The sequence below is a fragment of the Pangasianodon hypophthalmus genome, chromosome 11 (genome assembly GCF_027358585.1).
Source record: "Pangasianodon hypophthalmus isolate fPanHyp1 chromosome 11, fPanHyp1.pri, whole genome shotgun sequence".
In the NCBI taxonomy this organism is placed as follows: domain Eukaryota; kingdom Metazoa; phylum Chordata; class Actinopteri; order Siluriformes; family Pangasiidae; genus Pangasianodon; species Pangasianodon hypophthalmus.
Genome location: NC_069720.1, coordinates 23,973,893 through 23,993,344, shown reverse-complemented (window position 1 = coordinate 23,993,344; position 19,452 = coordinate 23,973,893). Strand labels below are relative to the sequence as shown.

The following is a 19,452-nucleotide window of genomic DNA, read 5'->3' as shown; positions in this document are numbered from 1 at the left end:
AATCTGTACCTCACTTTTTCAGTATGAATTGTATTTAACCTAGCAATTTAATTATTATTGGCATAGTACAAGTTCATTTTCTTTTCTTACCCAGAGGCAGGTCGATCGTTTCCTCTGTCTCATCTAGAAGCTGACTGATGGTTTTATCCTCTGCCCCAGCAATTCCCATCAGTACCATAAGGGCCTTAGCGTGCATCCATTCTCGTTCATCAAATTAATATTGTTAGGTTTCCGTATCAGTTTTTTATTAACTCAGTTGTTTGTCATTTGTTTCAATATCTTCGACGAAACGGCCCATCAGTTCTTTACTGGCCTCAGCTTCAGCCTTAGCGCTCATCCTCTGGCTCATCCTTTCTCCTGAAATAAGAATGCTTCTATTAAACAAATTACAAAATTTGAGCTTTTCAGCTATTGTGTTAAGAAGCAATATGTGAATAGTATTTATGGAGCACTATGTAGTATTAAGAGCTGCTTAACCTTTATCACATATCAGTAGTCAATAGCTTGGGTATTGTTTTTTGTACATTTTTTCTGATATGAATGATTTCTTCTCACCCTGAGGCTTCCCCGCATCTGGGAGAATGAACACCACACTGATGTTGGAACATATGTACACATTTCTTTTGTGCAATAATGCACTTAATAATCTATATTCCACACTAATTTCAGCCTTTTTTTCTAATTTTTGTACTGACCTCTGTATTTGAAATATGTGACCAATATACAAAATCACTGTCCACATATTTTCACTCCCTTCTCATCTTAGACAGAAACACATCTGGATTTTTGAATAGTTTTAACTCATGTACTGAAGAATGGATGCATCTTAATATAACTTATTTTTCAAACTAAACTTCTGACTGAAACACAAATGTTATGTTCCTAAACTTTTCAATAAAACACATTGTCTTTTTTTTATATTTATATTTTATTTATATTTATTTACTCACTTATTTATTTATCTGAGTATTTGATGGTTGGAGGACTTTTACAGTTAAAGAGGTATATCAGTGTGAGAGATTGCTCCTACTCACCCAGAGGTTTCAGCATCTTCTCGCAGTCTTTCTACAGCCTCATATTCAGCCTCAGCTCATTCTGAAAAAGTCTCATGATTCACAGTTTAAACTTGATATAATGTTTAGATTGTATTTCACTTCAATTCCTCATTTAACATGAACTTAATACAGGCAGTTCGTCAGTTACATTATTGACATCATGACATATTAATGTTAATACCTGCTTCATCCATGTAAATATCAATAAGTTCTTTAATGTCCTCAGAAGTCATTTAATTCACAAAACTCTATTGAATAAATGAGCTTTTTCAGTGTTTCTGTTTAGGAATTCAGTGCTTAATAAGCAATATATAAGTAGTAGATATGCAGACTATGAATTAATTCCAGTATTAATGGAAGCTGTTGCTGAGCTGATTGACCTTTAACATCAATGGCAGTTGGGGTTTTATTTAGCTAGGAGAATGTTCAGGAGTTGATTGGATCTGTCTACCACAGCACATCAAATTTTCTTGATGTTGATTTATAGCATTTTAATTTCCTTGTCATGTCAATGCTGGAACTGGCTGGAATTCCCAAAATGCATTGCAGCTTACAAACATGGCCTCCACGGACTACAAGTTGCAAGCCACACACTTCATATCATGCTCCAACTGATCTGATTACTGACTGTTTGCACCTGTACCCAGTCACACATGATCGTGGACACTCACACTATATAAGCCACAAACGATCGAATGATTCGCAGTAGTGTCATGTGTTCCACTGTTGATTTACCAAACCTTGTTTTCTTGTACATGACATTTTGGTTTTCGATATCACTTGTTTTCTGGTTTTAAGAAACAGGTTTAGTCTGCTCAAATCTGTTTGTTCCTCACCTAAACTTTGCCTGTTTGCAACCATGTTCTCTTGTTTTTGGATCTGTCTGCATATCTTTTTAATAAAAGCACTAACCTGCAACTGCAGCCATCTACCCAGCCTGACGTTCCTTTATTGTCCTATATTTCATGTATTTCATATTTCATTTAATTTCATGTAAGTTTGTATGATGTTCTTTTGAAAATCACTTTGTCTGTATGAATTGTATTTAATTTTGTAATTTAAATATTTTTGGCATAATATAATTTATTTTCTTTCCTTACCCAGAAGCAGGATGATTGTTTCCTATGCCTTATCCAGGAGAATCAGACTAAGGCCAAGTAATCAAAACTGATAGTTGCAGACTCAGCCCATATTCATCTTTACAAGTGTATGGGACATGAAAGCTTACTTGGTGCAAACCTATGCTTCAGTTGATAGAGTTTATCTAGTTTAGTACAGAATCTTGCACAAAGGCTTTGCAGGTTTTATCAAGATTTGAACTCAGATCACTGGATTCAAAGTTACAAGAACTAACCATTACACCATAGAACCTAGGTACGTGTATTTACTTTTCACCAGCTGAATACGGCCATATACTGAATACAGCCATATATTGCCAGAGACTAAGACATTGTAATCAAAAACCAGATCCAAAGATGCAGAATTGGCCAACATTCATCTTGAACAGAATTTCGTCTTCAACAGAGTGAGCATATGGGCTTAACTGCATGGACCAAAAGTTTCAGTCATGGCCCTTATTCATCTTCAGCAGAATTTGGACCATATTCATCTTTACAAGTGTTTGGAACCTGAAAGGTTTTGCAGGTTCCACCAAAATCTGGATTGTTGGATTCAGAGTCCAGAGTGCTATCATCAGTCCACCATCAGAACTCCAGTCAGTCTCCCCCAGCCATGATATTTCAGCCAATGCGTATATGGGCTTCACTGCCTGGACCATCTTCAATAAAATTTGGTCATTGCAGCAGATCTTCATAATCAGAAATGCTTTGCAGGTTCCACTGAGATTTGAACTCAGATCACTGGATTCAAAGTCCAGAGTGCTAACCATTACACCATGGAACCAAGCAAGCCTGTACTGTTATTTTTCACCAGCTGAATACTGCCATATTGTCACCGCTGCTTCTGAAAAAGAATCTTCTCCATATTCGTCTTTGGGAGAGTTTATTACATGAAAGTTGACTTGACACAAACCCATGCTTCAGTCGAAGCACTTTTTCTACTTTAGTACAGAACCTTGAATAAAAGCTTTGTAGGTTTCACTGAGAGTTGAACTCAGAGCACTAGCTTCTAGGAAACTAAGTTTCTTAGTTTTTAGTCTTAGTTTTTTAACAGCAAAATCAGAGCCCTCTGACACAGGACATCAAATTGTCTTGTTGTCAATTCATAGTGTTTCAGTTTTCTTTATTGTCTTGCATTTAATTTTATTTCATTTAAGCTTTTGTTTTTTTCTTTGCAAATCTGTACAGCACTTTTTCCATGTGAATTGTATTTAGGGGTCCAAGCAGCAAAGGTGCCGGAAGCCTATTGTAATTGTTAGGATTTTTCTTTCCCCTTCTTCTTCTTATTTTTCTGCTGACCAACCCATAAGTTGTAGAGACACGCAACTTTGTCTACAGGTAGTACTCCCTCCTGCCACTCAGACGAGATGGGCCCGATTGGCCTAATGGTGGTGGCACAATGAATCGTGAGTCCTACAAAAAAAAATACATTTTTTTACTGATTCCTTGGGTTCTCCCAAACAAAAAAGAAACATTTATCCTTGCCCACTTAGATTTTTGCTAACTTGTATAATATGCAACACCTACTTTGCAAACTAGTCCTAGGTTTTTTGACCGATCTTCACAAATTTGGTGTCAAATTACTCAGGAGAATGTGAAACTCAATAATAATCAAAATTGTCTTGATATTTGTAAACAATATGGCCACCACATGCCAATCAATTCTAACGAGGCAGAGCCTAATTTACTCAAACAGCTGTAACTCATGATTGGATTCACACGGACCTTGAAAGCCGTATACAGGACAAGATTCAGAGGTCATTTCCAAGGTCAAGTTTGGGGTGTGGTCATACATAGGGGGAGGAGCTAAATTGTAAACAGTATGGCCCCCAACTCTGTAACTGGATTTTTATTCATCACCTAATTACATCAAAAACATGGCCCCCTTCACCCAATCAGATTTCAGCTGGAATTTCACACAACTAGCATCCATCATCACAAAACTTGATATGCGAAATGTGTAGAACATAAATAAACAGAACTAACTGTTTAAGCCATGGCCTCAGCACAAGTGTCTTATGTGGCTTAGAAGACACTTTTGGAAACCTGTGTTACAGTCTGGAGTGCTTGTCTGTGTTTATAAGAGCCTCCTGTCAGTCATGTTATAGACACTCCCCTTCACTACACCTCATTCTAAGTCTGAAATCTCCAATATAATAATTCTCCTAGATAATCCTGCTGTGAGCAAACAAGCACTCTGTGTTTTGTGAAACCAGAATAAACACTGGAAGCACTTTTCCAAGATGGGGTAATTTATTATTACAATTATTACAAATTTATTATTAAAAATTAGACACCTAATAATGTCACTACTCTTTTCTTCCCTTGCCTGCTTAAGACTTTTTGATAAGAATAATACTTTTAACAAGAATATTTTCAATTGATCTAAATCTATATTTATAGCATCTTCATTAAAATTTTTCATAGTTCTTTTTCAGCAGCTTTGCCCTTATCTTATTGGCCTGTCTTTGATTTAGAGAAGTAAAAGCTCTTAATCTGCTTTTAAAAGTTTTAATGAGTTTGTCCCACCATCATAATAAACTGTATTTGCTTAGTGAAGATCAGTGATCTCTTTATTTCCTTCCTTCGCTGCTAATCCAGTTCTAGGCATTTTCTATTTGATTTAATGGGTTTATGACTCTATGTTGCCCCCTAATGGAATAAGAGAGACTAGTTCTTTCCGTAATCTTTGAATTTGCTAAGGGATTTCAATTTAGAGCACAGATTCTAAATTCATTTGGTGGAAGGGATTAGAAACTTTATCAGGCCAGTCCCAGCCTGGAAATATCTTTGGATATTTAAGCTGCATGTAAAGTAGAAATAAAGTTAATGCTGCATTCACTTCAACTTGGAAGTAGAAAGTCTGAACTCAGAATTACATCAGTTTTTTGAGTTTAGTACATTCAAGGTCCAGAATGGCGAAAATACATGGACGTCTCCATGAAAGTTTCTCTAAACTGGATTGCAGGGCCAGTTGTATAGGAGGCTATATGGATGCAGGACTCCACCTTAGATTCTTTTAAAACACATTTTTAGACACAATTTAAACACAGGCATTCAATTTTGATTATAATGTCACTCTTCATGTATATAAAAAGTAAATTGCACACACACACACACACACACACACTTGAACAGAATGAAGCAGTTTATTAAGAAATTCTTTACACTGTTATTGCTGCTGCTGCCTCTGTGGTAGACATGATGGGTAATGTGAGAAAGACGTGTTTAGAAGATGTAAGACAAGACACTTCATACCAGTCCTTGTTTCTGCATTCCTTATTCCTTAAAAAAAATAATAACTTTGCAGTAAAAGGTGTTTATTACGGTGCTCTACTATTCCTATGTGTAATGTTTACACTATGGTTTTGTCTCGTTCAACAAGTAAAGCTGACTGGCCTTCTTTCTCTTGATGTACCAGAGAAGTTCTGACCGGATCTTTCCACATACACGTCCTGAGATATTGTCTGTACAGTCTGTGAGTTTAAACTTTACAGTTTCAAAAAAATGTGAGCAGATCTTGACTTTTTTTTACCATGTTAACAGAAATAATGTAGATGCGGATGCAAAAAAAGAACATTCTCGGGAGTCAGGGATCGATGAACTTAATGTTTTTAAGGCTTGGCTCACAGCTTAGTTCGAGGACAGAAATTCTGAGTTTTTCAAATGCAGCACAGTGCTGCCTTCAAGTCCTGTCAGAAATAGCGTAATGTCCAGGTGAGAGCACTTGCACACTAGCACAATGTCATAATTACTTGGGAATTCGCACACTATATTACCAAAATTTTGCGGACGACTGACCATCACACTCATATGTGGTTCTTCCCCAAACTGTTGCCACAAAGTTGGAAGCACACAATTATATAATGTCTTTGTGTGCTGTAACATTACAGTTTCCCTTCACTGGAACTAAGAGGCTGAAACCTGTTCCAGCATGACAATGCCCCTGTGCACAAAGCGAGCTCCATGAAGACATGGTGTGTGAAGGCTGGAGTGGAAGAACTCGAGTGTCCTGCACAGAGCCCTGACCTCAACCCTTGTCACTGACATCTGGCAAGCTGTGATTATAGCATAGGTCAGAGACTAAGATGTTGTAACCAACAAAGAGCCCAAGTTGCAGAATTTTCTCCATACTCATCTTTACTAGAGTTTATGACATGAAAGCTTACTTGGCACAAACCAACATTTCAGCTAAAGCGTCTACTTTAAAAATGAACCTTGAACCTGAGATATTGTAATCAAAACATGGCACCCAATGCCAAAACCAGGTATCCAACAAGGGCACTTTAGATCTTCAGTCTAATGCTCTCCCACCTGAGCTAGCAGTTGTGAACAATAAGCTGTTTGATCAAAATTTGATGAAAAAAAAAAAAAAACTGGCCATTCTGCAGCAAACACAAGCTTTTTGAGATAATTCATCTTCTTCGTACAATAGTAAAGAACCTTGAGTAAAGACTTTGCAGCTTTTACTGATATTTAATCAATATTCATGTCAGTGCGCTCCCACCTGAGCTATTTTCGCTTCTACACATTACATTGAGTAAGCACAAACCTTCCACCATCAGAGCTCCAGTCTGTGGCTCCCCCAGGCATGATATTTCAGCTAATGCGGACACGGGCTTGCAGATATTCATCTTCTACTGAATTTTGTTTTCATTCATTTTTACAAGTGTTTGGAATCTGAAAGGCTTTGTAGGTTCGACCAAGATTTGAACTCACTGAATTCAGAGTTCTAACCATTATTGTCACTGATATCTGGCAAGGCAGGATTATACCATAGGTCAGACACTAAGATGTTGTAATCAGAGCTCAAGTTGCAGAATTGGTTCCTATTCCCCTTCAAAAAGGTGGGGCAGGTTCCACTGAGATTTGAACCCTGCTCGCTGATTTCAGAGTGCTAACCTGCAAAGAACCCTGACCTCAACCCCACTGAACACCTTTGGGATGAACTGGAACACCAACTGCACCCCAGACATCAGTGACCAACCTCACTAATGCTTTTGTGGCTGAATGAACACAAATCCCCACAGCCACGCTCCGAAATCTAGTGGGAAGCCTTCCCAGAAGAGTGGAGCTTATTATAACAGCAAAGGGGGACTGAATCTCACATGTGGGTGCGATTCCAAGTTAGAATGTGTCTAAAGCACAAAGTCATGGTAGCTGCCACTATGAATGTGAGCAGACGGTCAGATTTACATGCTAAAGTTTGTACAGTTTTAGTTTGTATGCATTTTGTGCTTTGATGAGGAATGCATTTTCTTCAAAGATAATCAGAAGAACCCAGAAATTTTTGTCTAAAAAATTGACATGCCAGTGCATAGATTTTTGATTTTGTGTTGTTTAGGTACAAAAATAAAAACAAACAAACAAATAAAAAGTTCTCACGCCATCCATTTTTTCTTGAACAAAACCACTTGAATACACACCACATCGTAATCACGATCTCTTCATGTGCACAAACTTCAGAGGAGCAAGGCAAGGATGCCCCCTGTCTCCCTGCTGTTTGTTTTGGCCATAGAACCCTTAGCTATAGCTATAAGAGAACACAAACACATTTCAGGCATAAGAGTTTGTGAATATGAACATTGAATTTCCTTACACACAGACGATATTATACTTTTCTTGGCTAATCTAAAGGACAGCATCCCCCATTTATTGAACTTAATAAGAATATTGGGAACATCTCAGGGTATGAATTAAATACTTCTAACTAGGGTCTGATCTTTTTAAATAAAGATGAAAGGTTAAACCCTACTTTTAGGATGCCATTCTCAGATGTAAAGGAACAATTCACTTATCTTGGTGTTAAAATTACTCCTGATATCAACAAATTTGTTTCCACTAATTATGACTCACTGAAGGATACAGTGACAGAGATGTTGAGTCTGTGGTCTTTGTTGCCCATATCAATGATTGGCCACATAAATGTTATAAAAATGATGATACTGCCAAATTTTTTGTATCCTTTTCAGTCTCTCCTGTTACCATTAACAGACGCTTTTTTTTTGATAAACTTTCTTTCCCCTTCTTCTTCTTATTTTTCTGCTGACCAAACCATAAGTTGTAGAGACACACAACTTTGTCTACAGGTAGTACTCCCTCCAGCCACTCAGACGAGATTCAATTCAATTCAATTCAATTTTATTTGTATAGCGCTTTTAACAATGGACATTGTCACAAAGCAGCTTTACAGAAATAAATGGATTCACAAAAAATATATTGTAAATATTTGAATTTATCACTGTGAATTTATCCCTAATGAGCAAGCCAGTGGCGACGGTGGCAAGGAAAAACTCCCCGAGATGATATGAGGAAGAAATCTTGAGAGGAACCAGGCTCAAAAAGGGAACCCATCCTCATCTGGGTGCAACGGATAGTGCGATTATAAATAAATCCCTTCTATTGTGTACTATATGGACAAATAGTGCAATTGTGCAACCAATAAATTCATCACAGTTTTTGCAAGAAGTCCGGCTGGTTAAAATCTATCCACTGTCCACTGATGGAGTCCTGAGTACGAAGCTGCTTGTGGCAACTGCAGCCCCAAAGCCATCACAGTACAGCTCCCCATATGTGATCCCCAAGCCATCTCCCCAGCCCCCAGGTGGCACCATCCCCAGCCATCCAAACAGTTCTTCAGGCCGTCCATATGGGGCCCCAGCAACAGCGAGCGATCTCAATCGATGAGAACTCCAACCAGAAGTAGGGCATCAGGATGGGTCAGGCAGCAAGGAGGAGCAGAAGAGCTCAGGATCACTGGCATCACTGGCAAGTGTGTGTAGCTCGACAGAGAGTGAGGGAGAGAGAGAGATGGAGAGAAAGGAAAAGATTGTTAGGTGAGCTTTTGTCCTCTAATGGTTAAGCATGATGTACTTTGCATGCAGAGTGCAAGCAGGGACTCCGGCAAGACGAGCTATGACAGCATAACTAAAAGGGAGAGCCAGAAGCTAACACAGACATGAAGGCACCCTGGGACATAAGGCAGCCAGCCACTCCACCGTCGACAAACCTGAGTGAATGTGTGAGAGTGGGGGGGCGACAGCATCCAAACATCCCAGTTCACCACAACACTCTATGCCTGTGAAACCCTCCAGACCTGCCCCTGTACCTAAGAAAACTATTCACAAAAGGCTTGACTAAACAAATATGTTTTCAGCCTAGACTTAAACACTGAGACTGTGTCTGAGCCCCGAACACTAAGTGGAAGGCTGTTCCATAACTGTGGGGCTTTGTAAGAGAAAGCTCTACCCCCAGCTGTAGCCCGCATTATTCGAGGTACCAACAAATAGCCTGCACCTTCTGATCTGAGTAGGCGTGACGGATCATAAAAAACCAAAAGTTCGCTCAGGTACTGTGGCGCGAGACCATTTAGTGCTTTATAGGTCAATAGAAGTATTTTATAATCAATTCGAAATTTGATTGGGAGCCAATGCAGTGTGGATAAGATAGGGGTGATGTGGTCATATCTTCTGGTTCTAGTAAGGACTCTCGCTGCTGCATTCTGGATTAACTGGAGCTTGTTTATGCATCTACTGGAACATCCAGGCAGTAAGGCATTACAATAATCCAATCTAGAGGTAACAAAAGCATGAACTAATTTTTCTGCATCGTGTAGTGACAATATATTTCTTATTTTAGCAATATTTCTGAGATGAAAGAAAGCAATCCTAGTTATATTATCTACATGAGCTTCAAAAGAAAGACTAGAGTCGATAATTACACCAAGGTCTTTTACTGCTGCACATGATGAAACAGAAAGGTCATCCAGAGTTATTATGTAATCAGAAAGCTTACTTCTAGCTGCATGTGGTCCTAGTACAAGTACTTCTGTCTTGTCAGAATTAAGTAAGAGAAAGTTAATAAGCATCCAGTTTCTAATGTCTTTTACACATTCCTCAACTTTATTAAGCTGGTGTCTGTCATCTGGCTTTGCTGAAACATACAACTGTGTGTCATCAGCGTAACAGTGGAAGCTAATGCCATGCTTACAGATAATTTTGCCCAGAGGTAGCATATATAGAGAAAAGAGCAGTGGGCCTAAAACAGAGCCTTGCGGGACACCAAACTTTACCTTAGCATGAGAAGAGAAGTCACCATTTATGTTTACAAACTGATAACGATCAGTCAAATAAGACCTGAGCCAGGAAAGGGCTGTTCCCTTAATGCCTACTACATTTTCTAGTCTATTGAGGAGAATAGCATGATCAGTGGTATCAAAAGCTGCACTAAGGTCAAGCAGCACCAGCAAGGAAACACAACCTTGATCAGAGGCCAGTAAGTCATTTACCACTTTAACCAGTGTACGTCAAAGAGTTTGGTACATTTGGTACATTCACGGTCCAAAATGGCGAAAAAACATGTTCCTTTGGATGAAAAACAGAACATCATCATTAACAGATCCTCTACCAGATGTAACAGTGGGGATTAAGCTTCTTTTTTGATGCCAAAAAGCTCTTTGGATGTTTAAGCTTGTTTCAATACTCGAGTTAGAACCAACTATGTTCACAGTGTATTTTTCTCTTTTTTCCAGTTTGAATTTGTATTTTTTTTTCCCAATGAGAGAGACAGAGATAAATGGTTTGCCAAGGTTGGAGTGGAAGAATTCCCATGGCCTGCAAACAACCCTGACCTCAACCTCAAACCTCGTCACCGATATCTGGCAAGCTGTGATTATACCATAGGTCTGAGACTAAGATGTTGTAACCAAAACCCAGAAACCAAGTTGCAGAATTGGCTCCTATACTTCTTGAACAGAATTTTCTTCATGTTCGTCTTTACGAGAGTTTGTGACATGAAAGCTTACTGAAGTGCTTTGTCTACTTTAAAACCGAACCTTGAATGAAAGCACTGCAGGTTCCACCGAGATTTGAACTCAGATTCCTGGATTCAAAGTCCAGAGTGCTAACCATTACACCACGGAACCAAGCCGCTTCAGGAAAATGGTTTTCAACAGCTGATAACTACCATAGACTGACCGATATCCAGCAAGCAGCAATTATCCCATAGGTTGGTGACTAAGACGTTCTAATCAAAACAAGGCACCCAATGCCAAAACACAGACTTGATCCAGGGACCTCTAGCACTTCAGTCTAACCCACTCTCACCTGAGCTACCACAGCAACTACAGGCTGCATTGAGCAAGCATGAACCTTCCACCATGATTTCCACTAAAAACTACACCCTGGAAACAAGCTTCGCTGGATCTTTACTTTTCACCAGCTGAATACTGCCATATGGTCACCAATATCTGGCAAGGCAGGATTATACCCCAGGTCACAGACTAGATGTTGTAATTAAAAACCTGAGTCGCAGAATTGGCTCTGACTCCCATTCAACGAAGGTGGAGCAGGTCCCACTGAGATTTGAACTCAGATTGCTGGATTCAGAGTCCAGAGTGCTAACCATTACACCATGGAACCTGTGCTGAGTGCTTAGGTTTCACCAGCTGATTACTACCATATACTGACCAATCTCTGGAAAGCAGCAATTATCCCATAGGTCAGTGACTAAGACATTGTACTCAAAACAAGGCACCCAATGCCAAAACCCACTATCGAACCAGGGACCTTTAGAGCTTCAGGCTAACGCGCTCTCACATGAGCTATTTCAGCAGCAACTGGCAAAATATAAAAAGATATTTTGTTTTCTTCCTACAATAGAAAAGAACCTTGAGTAAAGACTTTGCAGTTTTTACTGATATTTAATCAATATTCAGGTCAATGCTCTCTCACCTGAGCAATTTTGGCTACTACAGACTACATTGAGCAAGCACAAACCTTCCACCATCAGACCTCCAGTCTGTGGCTCCCCCAGCCATGATATTTCAGCCAATGCAGACACGGGCTTAACTTCCTGGACCAAAAGATGCAGCCTTGGCCCATATTCATCTTCAACAGAATTTGGTCTATATTCATTTTCACAAGTGTTTGGAATCTGAAAGGCTTTGCAGGTTCCTGCAACTGTATACTGCCAGCTGTATACTGCCATATTGTCACCGATATCTGGCAAGGCAGGATTATACCACCGGTCAGAGACTAAGTGACTAATCAATACCCAAGTTGCAGAATTGGCTCCTGTTCCCCTTCAACAAATGTGGAGCAGGTTCCACCGATTACATCAATTTTCGGGTTTGGTACATTCACGATCCAAAATGGCGAAAAAACATGTTCCTTTGGATGAAAAACAGAACATCATCATTAACAGATCCTCTACCAGATGTAACAGTGGGGATTAAGCTTCTTTTTTGATGCCAAAAAGCTTTTTGGAAGTTTAAGCTTGTTTCAATATTTGAGTTAGAACCAACTATGTTCACAACTATGTGTATTTTTCTCTTTTTTCCAGTTTGAATTTGTATTTTTTTTCCCCCAATGAGAGAGACAGAGATAAATGGTTTGCCAAGGTTGGAGTGGAAGAATCCCCATGGCCTGCAAACAACCCTGACCTCAATCCTCGTCACCGATATCTGGCAAACTGTGATTATACCATAGGTCTGAGACTAAGATGTTGTAACCAAAACCCAGAAACCAAGTTGCAGAATTTTCTCCATATTCGTCTTTACGAGAGTTTGTGACATGAAAGCTTACTTCAGTTGAAGTGCTTTGTCTACTTTAAAACCGAACCTTGAATGAAGGCACTGCAGGTTCCACCGAGATTTGAACTCAGATTCGTGGATTCAAAGTCCAGAGTGCTAACCATTACACCATGGAACCAAGCCACGTCAGCAACTGGCTTTTCAACAGCTGATAACTACCATAGACTGACCGATATCCAGCAAGCAGCAATTATCCCATAGCTTGGTGACTAAGACATGCTAATCAAAACAAGGCACCCAATGCCAAAACTCAGACTTGAACCAGGGACCTCTAGCACTTCAGCCTAACGCACGCCCACCTGAGATATTTTGGCTACTACAGGCTGCATTGAGCAAGCATGAACCTTCCACCATGATTTCCACAGAGATTTGAACTAAACATTACACCATGGAAACAAGCTTCGCTGAATCTTTACTTTTCACCAGCTGAATACTGCCATATTGTCACCAAGGCAAGAGAGGATTATACCCCAGATCACAGACTAGATGTTGTAATCAAAAACCAACTGGCAGAATTGGCCCCTATACCCCTTCAACAAAGGCAGAGCAGGTCCCACCGAGATTTGAACTCGGACTGCTGGATACAGAGTCCAGAGAACTACCCATTACATGACGGAACCAAGCCACTCAGACTGCTTAGGTTTCACCAGCTGATAACTACCATATACTGACCAATCTCTGGAAAGCAGCAATAATGCCATAGGTCAGTGACTAAGACGTTGTACTCAAAACAAGGCACCCAATGCCAAAACCCAGTATCAAACCAGGGACCTTTAGAGATTCAGGCTAACACGCTCCCACATGAGCAGCAACAGGAAATATATAAAAAGATATTTCTTTTTCTTCCTACAATAGAAAAGAACCTTGAGTAAAGACTTTGCAGCTTTTACTGATATTTAATCAATATTCAGGTCAATGCACTCTCACCTGAGCTATTTTGGCTACCACAGACTACATTGAGCAAGCACAAACCTTCCACCATCAGACCTCCGGTCTGTGGCTCCCCCAGCCGTGATATTTCAGCCAATGCAGACACGGGCTTAACTTCCTGGACCAAAAGACGCAGCCTTGGCCCATATTCATCTTCAACAGAATTTGGTCTATATTCATTTTCACAAGTGTTTGGAATCTGAAAGGTTGTGCAGGTCCCACCGAGATATAAACTAAACATCACAACATGGAAACAAGCTTCGCTCGATCTTTACTTTTCACCAGCTGTATACTGCCATATTGCCACCGATATCTGGTAAGGCAGGATTGTACCCCAGGTTCCAGACTAGATGTTGTAATCAAAACCCAACTGGCAGAATTGGCCCCTATTACTCTTCAACAAAGGTGGAGCAGGTTCCACCAAGATTTGGTCTCAGATTGCTGGATTCAGAGTCCAGAGTGCTAACCATTACACCATGGAACCAAGCTGCTTTGAGTGCTTGGTTTTCACCAGCTGATTACTACCATATACTGACTAATCTCTGGAAAGCAGCAATAATGCCATAGGTCTTCTGGCAAGTGATGACTATCTCATAGGTCAGAGATTAAGCCATGGCCTCCAATGCAGAAAAAAAGTTACTTTTTGATCCAAAAATTTGGAGACAAAAATGGGTCCATATTTATCAAATATTGAAACAAGCTAACTGACAGCTTCAGCATCCACCCCCCATCACCCACCGCTCTGAGCATTAACTTTGTATTTTTTCTTTTTTGTCCAGTTTGAATTTGTATTATTTGTTCCACAATGAGAGAGAGAGAGAGAGAGAGAGAGAGAGAGAGTGCAAAACAGTAGGCTAATGCTAAGCTAACAGCTAGGCTAGACAAGCTGCAGGTAAAGTAGAACTAAAAGTTAGTGCTCCATTCACTTTAACTTGGAAGTAGGAAGTCTGAACTCGGAATTACATCAATTTTCGAGTTTGGTACATTTGGTACATTCACGGTCCAATATGGCGAAAAAACATGTTCCTTTGGTTGAAAAACAGAACATCATCATTAACAGATCCTCTACCAGATGTAACAGTGGGGATTAAGCTTCTTTTTTGATGCCAAAAAGCTCTTTGGATGTTTAAGCTTGTTTCAATATTTGAGTTACAACCAACTATGTTTATTGTGCATTTTTCTTTTTTCCAGTTTGAATTTGTATTCCCCCCCCATGAGAGAGACAGAGATAAATGGTTTGCCAAGGTTGGAGTGGAAGAATTCCCATGGCCTGCAAACAACCCTGACCTCAATCCTCGTCACCGATATCTGGCAAGCTACACTATATTACCAAAAGTATTCGGTCACCCATCCAAATGATCAGAATCAGGTGTCCTAATCACTTGGCCTGGCCACAGGTGTATAAAATCAAGCACTTAGGCATGCAGACTGTTTTTACAAACATTTGTGAAAGAATGGGTCGCTCTCAGGAGCTCAGTGAATTCCAGCGTGGAACTGTCATAGGATGCCACCTGTGCAACAAATCCAGTCGTGAAATTTCCTCGCTCCTAAATATTCCACAGTCAACTGTCAGCTTTATCATAACAAAATGGAAGAGTTTGGGAACAACAGCAACTCAGCCACGAAGTGGTAGGCCACGTAAACTGACGGAGAGGGGTCAGCGGATGCTGAAGCGCATAGTGCGAAGAGGTCATCGACTTTCTTCACAGTCAATTGCTACAGAGCTCCAAACTTCACGTGACCTTCAGATTAGCCCAAGTACAGTACGCAGAGAGCTTCATGGAATGGGTTTCCATGGCCGAGCAGCTGCATCCAAGCCACACATCACCAAGTGCAATGCAAAGCGTCGGATGCAGTGGTGTAAAGCACGCCGCCACTGGACTCTAGAGCAGTGGAGATGCGTTCTCTGGAGTGATGAATCACGCTTTTCCATCTGGCAATCTGATGGACGAGTCTGGGTTTGGAGGTTGCCAGGAGAACGGTACATTTCGGACTGCATTGTGCCGAGTGTGAAATTTGGTGGAGGAGGAATTATGGTGTGGGGTTGTTTTTCAGGAGTTGGGCTTGGCCCCTTAGTTCCAGTGAAAGGAACTTTGAATGCTTCAGGATACCAAAACATTTTGGACAATTCCATGCTCCCAACCTTGTGGGAACAGTTTGGAGCGGGCCCCTTCCTCTTCCAACATGACTGTGCACCAGTGCACAAAGCAAGGTCCATAAAGACATGGATGACAGAGTCTGGTGTGGATGAACTTGACTGGCCTGCACAGAGTCCTGACCTGAACCCGATAGAACACCTTTGGGATGAATTAGAGCGGAGACTGAGAGCCAGGCCTTCTGACCAACATCAGTGTGTGACCTCACCAATGCGCTTTTGGAAGAATGGTCAAAAATTCCTATAAACACACTCCTCAACCTTGTGGACAGCATTCCCAGAAGAGTTGAAGCTGTAATAGCTGCAAAAGGTGGACCGACATCATATTGAACCCTATGGGTTAGGAATGGGATGGCACTTAAGTTCATATGTGAGTCAAGGCAGGTGACCGAATACTTTTGGTAATATAGTGTATGATTATACCATAGGTCTGAGACTAAGATGTTGTAACCGAAACCAAGTTGCAGAATTGGCTCCTATACTTCTTGAACAGAATTTTCTCCATATTCGTCTTTACGAGAGTTTGTGACATGAAAGCTTACTGAAGTGCTTTGTCTACTTTAAAACCAAACCTTGAATGAAAGCACTGCAGGTTCCACTGAGATTTGAACTCAGATTCCTGGATTCAAAGTCCAGAGTGCTAACCATTACACCATGGAACCAAGCCACTTCAGGAAAATGGTTTTCAACAGCTGATAACTACCATAGACTGACCGATATCCAGCAAGCAGCAATTATCCCATAGGTTGGTGACTAAAACGTTGCAATCAAAACAAGGCACCCAATGCCAAAACCCAGACTTGAACCAGGGACCTCTAGCGCTTCAGGCTAACGCATGCTCACCTGAGATATTTTGGCTACTACAGGCTGTATTGAGCAAGCATGAACCTTCCACCATGATTTCCACAGAGATTTGAACGAAACATTACACCATGGAAACAAGCTTTGCTGAATCTTTACTTTTCACCAGCTGAATACTGCCATATGGTCACCGATATCTGGTAAGGCAGGATTATACCCCAGGTCACAGACTAGATGTTGTAATCAAAACCTGAGTCGCAGAATTGGCTCTGATTCCCCTTCAACAAAAGTGGAGCAGGTTCCTTGGATATTTGAGCTCAGATTGTGAGATTCAAAGTCCAGAGTGCTAACCATTACACCATGGAACCAAACTACTCTAATGCCTTGGCTTTCACCAGCTGATAACTACCATAGACTGACCAATCTCTGGAAAGCAGCAATAATGCCATAGGCCTTCTAGAACACAACCATCATCTCATAAGTCAGAGACTAACACATGGACTCAAAACATGGAACCCAATGCAAAAAAAAAAAAAACCTGGGCTCAAACCATGGATCATTAGACCTGAGCTATTTTGGCAGCTGTCTCAGAAAAAAGTTACTTTTTGATCCAAAAATTTGGAGACAAAAATGGGTCCATATTCATCTTTACAAGTGTTTGGAACCTGAGCTAACTGATGGCTTTAGCCTCCACCCCATCACCCACCTCTTTGAGCATTAACTTTGTATTTTTTCTTTTGTCCAGTTTGAATTTGTATTTTTTTCCACAATGAGAGAGAGAGAGATAGAGAGAGAGAGCAAAACAGTAGGCTAATGCTAAGCTAACAGCTAGGCTAGAAAAGCTGCAGGTAAAGTAGAACTAAAACTTAATGCTGCATTCACTTCAACTTGGAAGTAGGAAGTCTGAACTTGGAATTACATCAGTTTATGAGTTTGGTACATTCAAGGTCCAAAATGGCGAAAAAACATGGACGTCTCCATGAAAGTTTCTCTAAACTGGATTGCAGGGCCAGTTGTATAGGAGGCTATATGGATGCAGGACTCCACCTTAGATTCTTCTTCATGTTAATATTTCAACTGTGTATTTTGAGCATACACATTTGGAGAGTGAGACTACACAATTTAAACACAGGCATTCAATTTGATTATAATGTCACTCTTCATGTATATTAAAAGTAAATTGCACACACACACACACACACACACACACACACACATACATATTTGAACAGAATGAAGCAGTTTATTAAAAAATTCTTTACACTGTTATTGCTGCTGCAGCCTCTGTGGTAGACATGATGGGTAATGTGAGGAAGATGTGCTTAGAAATTGTAAGACAAGACATTTACTAATACTAATCCTTGGTTGTGCATTTCTTATTTAAAAAAATTATTTTGCAGTAAAAAGTGTTGTTACGGTGCTCTACAATTCATATGTATAATGTTTACACTATGGTTTTGTCTCGTTCAACAAGTAAAGCTGACTGGCCTTCTTTCTCTTGATGTACCAGAGAAGTTCTGACCGGATCTTTCCACATACACGTCCTGAGATATTGTCTGTACAGTCTGTGAGTTTAAACTTTACAGTTTCAAAAAAATGTGAGCAAATCTTGACTTTTTTTACCATGTTAACAGAAATAATGTAGATGCGGATGCAAAAAAAGAACATTCTCGGGAGTCAGGGATCGATGAACTTAATGTTTTTAAGGCTTGGCTCACAGCTTAGTTCGAGGACAGAAATTCTGAGTTTTTCAAATGCAGCACAGTGCTGCCTTCAAGTCCTGTCAGAAATAGCGTAATGTCCAGGTGAGAGCACTTGCACCCTAGCACAATGTCATAATTACTTGGGAATTCGCACACTATATTACCAAAATTTTGCGGACGACTGACCATCACACTCATATGTAGTTCTTCCCCAAACTGTTGCCACAAAGTTGGAAGCATACAATTATATAGAATGTCTTTGTGTGCTGTAGCATTACAATTTCCCTTCACTGGAACTAAGAGGCTGAAACCTGTTCCAGCATGACAATGCCCCTGTGCACAAAGCGAGCTCCATGAAGACATGGTGTTTAAGGTTGGAGTGGAAGAACTCGAATGTCCTGCACAGAGCCCTGACCTCAACCCCACTGAACACCTTTGGGATGAACTGGAACACCGACTGAACCCCAGACCTCCTCACCAACATCAGTGCCTGATCTCACTAATGCTCTTGTAGCTGAATGAACACAAATCCCCACAGTCACGCTCCAAAATCTAGTGGAATCCATCCCTTTTTTCTTGAACAAAACCACTTGAACACACACCACATCGTAATCACGATCTCATCATGTGCATGAACCTTCGAGGAGGACAGCGTTAATAATAAGGGGAGACAAAGCTGTGACAGTAAATGTCCCTTAGAATCCATTTAAACTTGTAAAATGTAAATGCCAAAATGCTGAATAAATGTAAAATCTGTTTTTTGTTCACAAGGAATATACGGTATTATGACATTAATAAAGTTGATTTTAACTTAACAACAACAACAAAAAAACCCTCTGTGAAGTATTCATAAGGCCATAGTTGATTATTTAACAATATTAACAAACAACTAGAAGGCAAACAAACAAACAACAACACTCTCCACCGATGTGCACCCAGATAATGTACAAACACACATATGCTGAACCTTAATGTTCTTTTCTGTAATACTTTCCTTTTGTCACAAAAAATCTAGAGACGACCTGCCTGAGTACCAGTTTTGTTGTTTGGTTTGCTGCCCAAATAAACAAATGGACATACATTAATGAATATATTCTAC

General features: G+C 40.2%; 5 non-coding genes across 5 annotated transcripts; all 5 read right to left on the bottom strand.

The window, feature by feature from the left end:
• Window positions 1-2,885: 2,885 nt before the first annotated feature.
• On the bottom strand, window positions 2,886-2,957 carry trnaq-uug (transfer RNA glutamine (anticodon UUG)). The gene has a single exon. It is a non-coding gene; the product is annotated as a tRNA-Gln (tRNA).
• Window positions 2,958-11,024: 8,067 nt separating this feature from the next.
• Window positions 11,025-11,096, bottom strand: trnaq-uug (transfer RNA glutamine (anticodon UUG)). Its single transcript has one exon. It is a non-coding gene; the product is annotated as a tRNA-Gln (tRNA).
• A 424-nt stretch (window positions 11,097-11,520) lies between these two features.
• Window positions 11,521-11,592, bottom strand: trnaq-cug (transfer RNA glutamine (anticodon CUG)). Its single transcript has one exon. It is a non-coding gene; the product is annotated as a tRNA-Gln (tRNA).
• Window positions 11,593-12,810: 1,218 nt separating this feature from the next.
• Window positions 12,811-12,882, bottom strand: trnaq-uug (transfer RNA glutamine (anticodon UUG)). The gene has a single exon. It is a non-coding gene; the product is annotated as a tRNA-Gln (tRNA).
• Window positions 12,883-16,439: 3,557 nt separating this feature from the next.
• On the bottom strand, window positions 16,440-16,511 carry trnaq-uug (transfer RNA glutamine (anticodon UUG)). The gene has a single exon. It is a non-coding gene; the product is annotated as a tRNA-Gln (tRNA).
• Window positions 16,512-19,452: the final 2,941 nt, after the last annotated feature.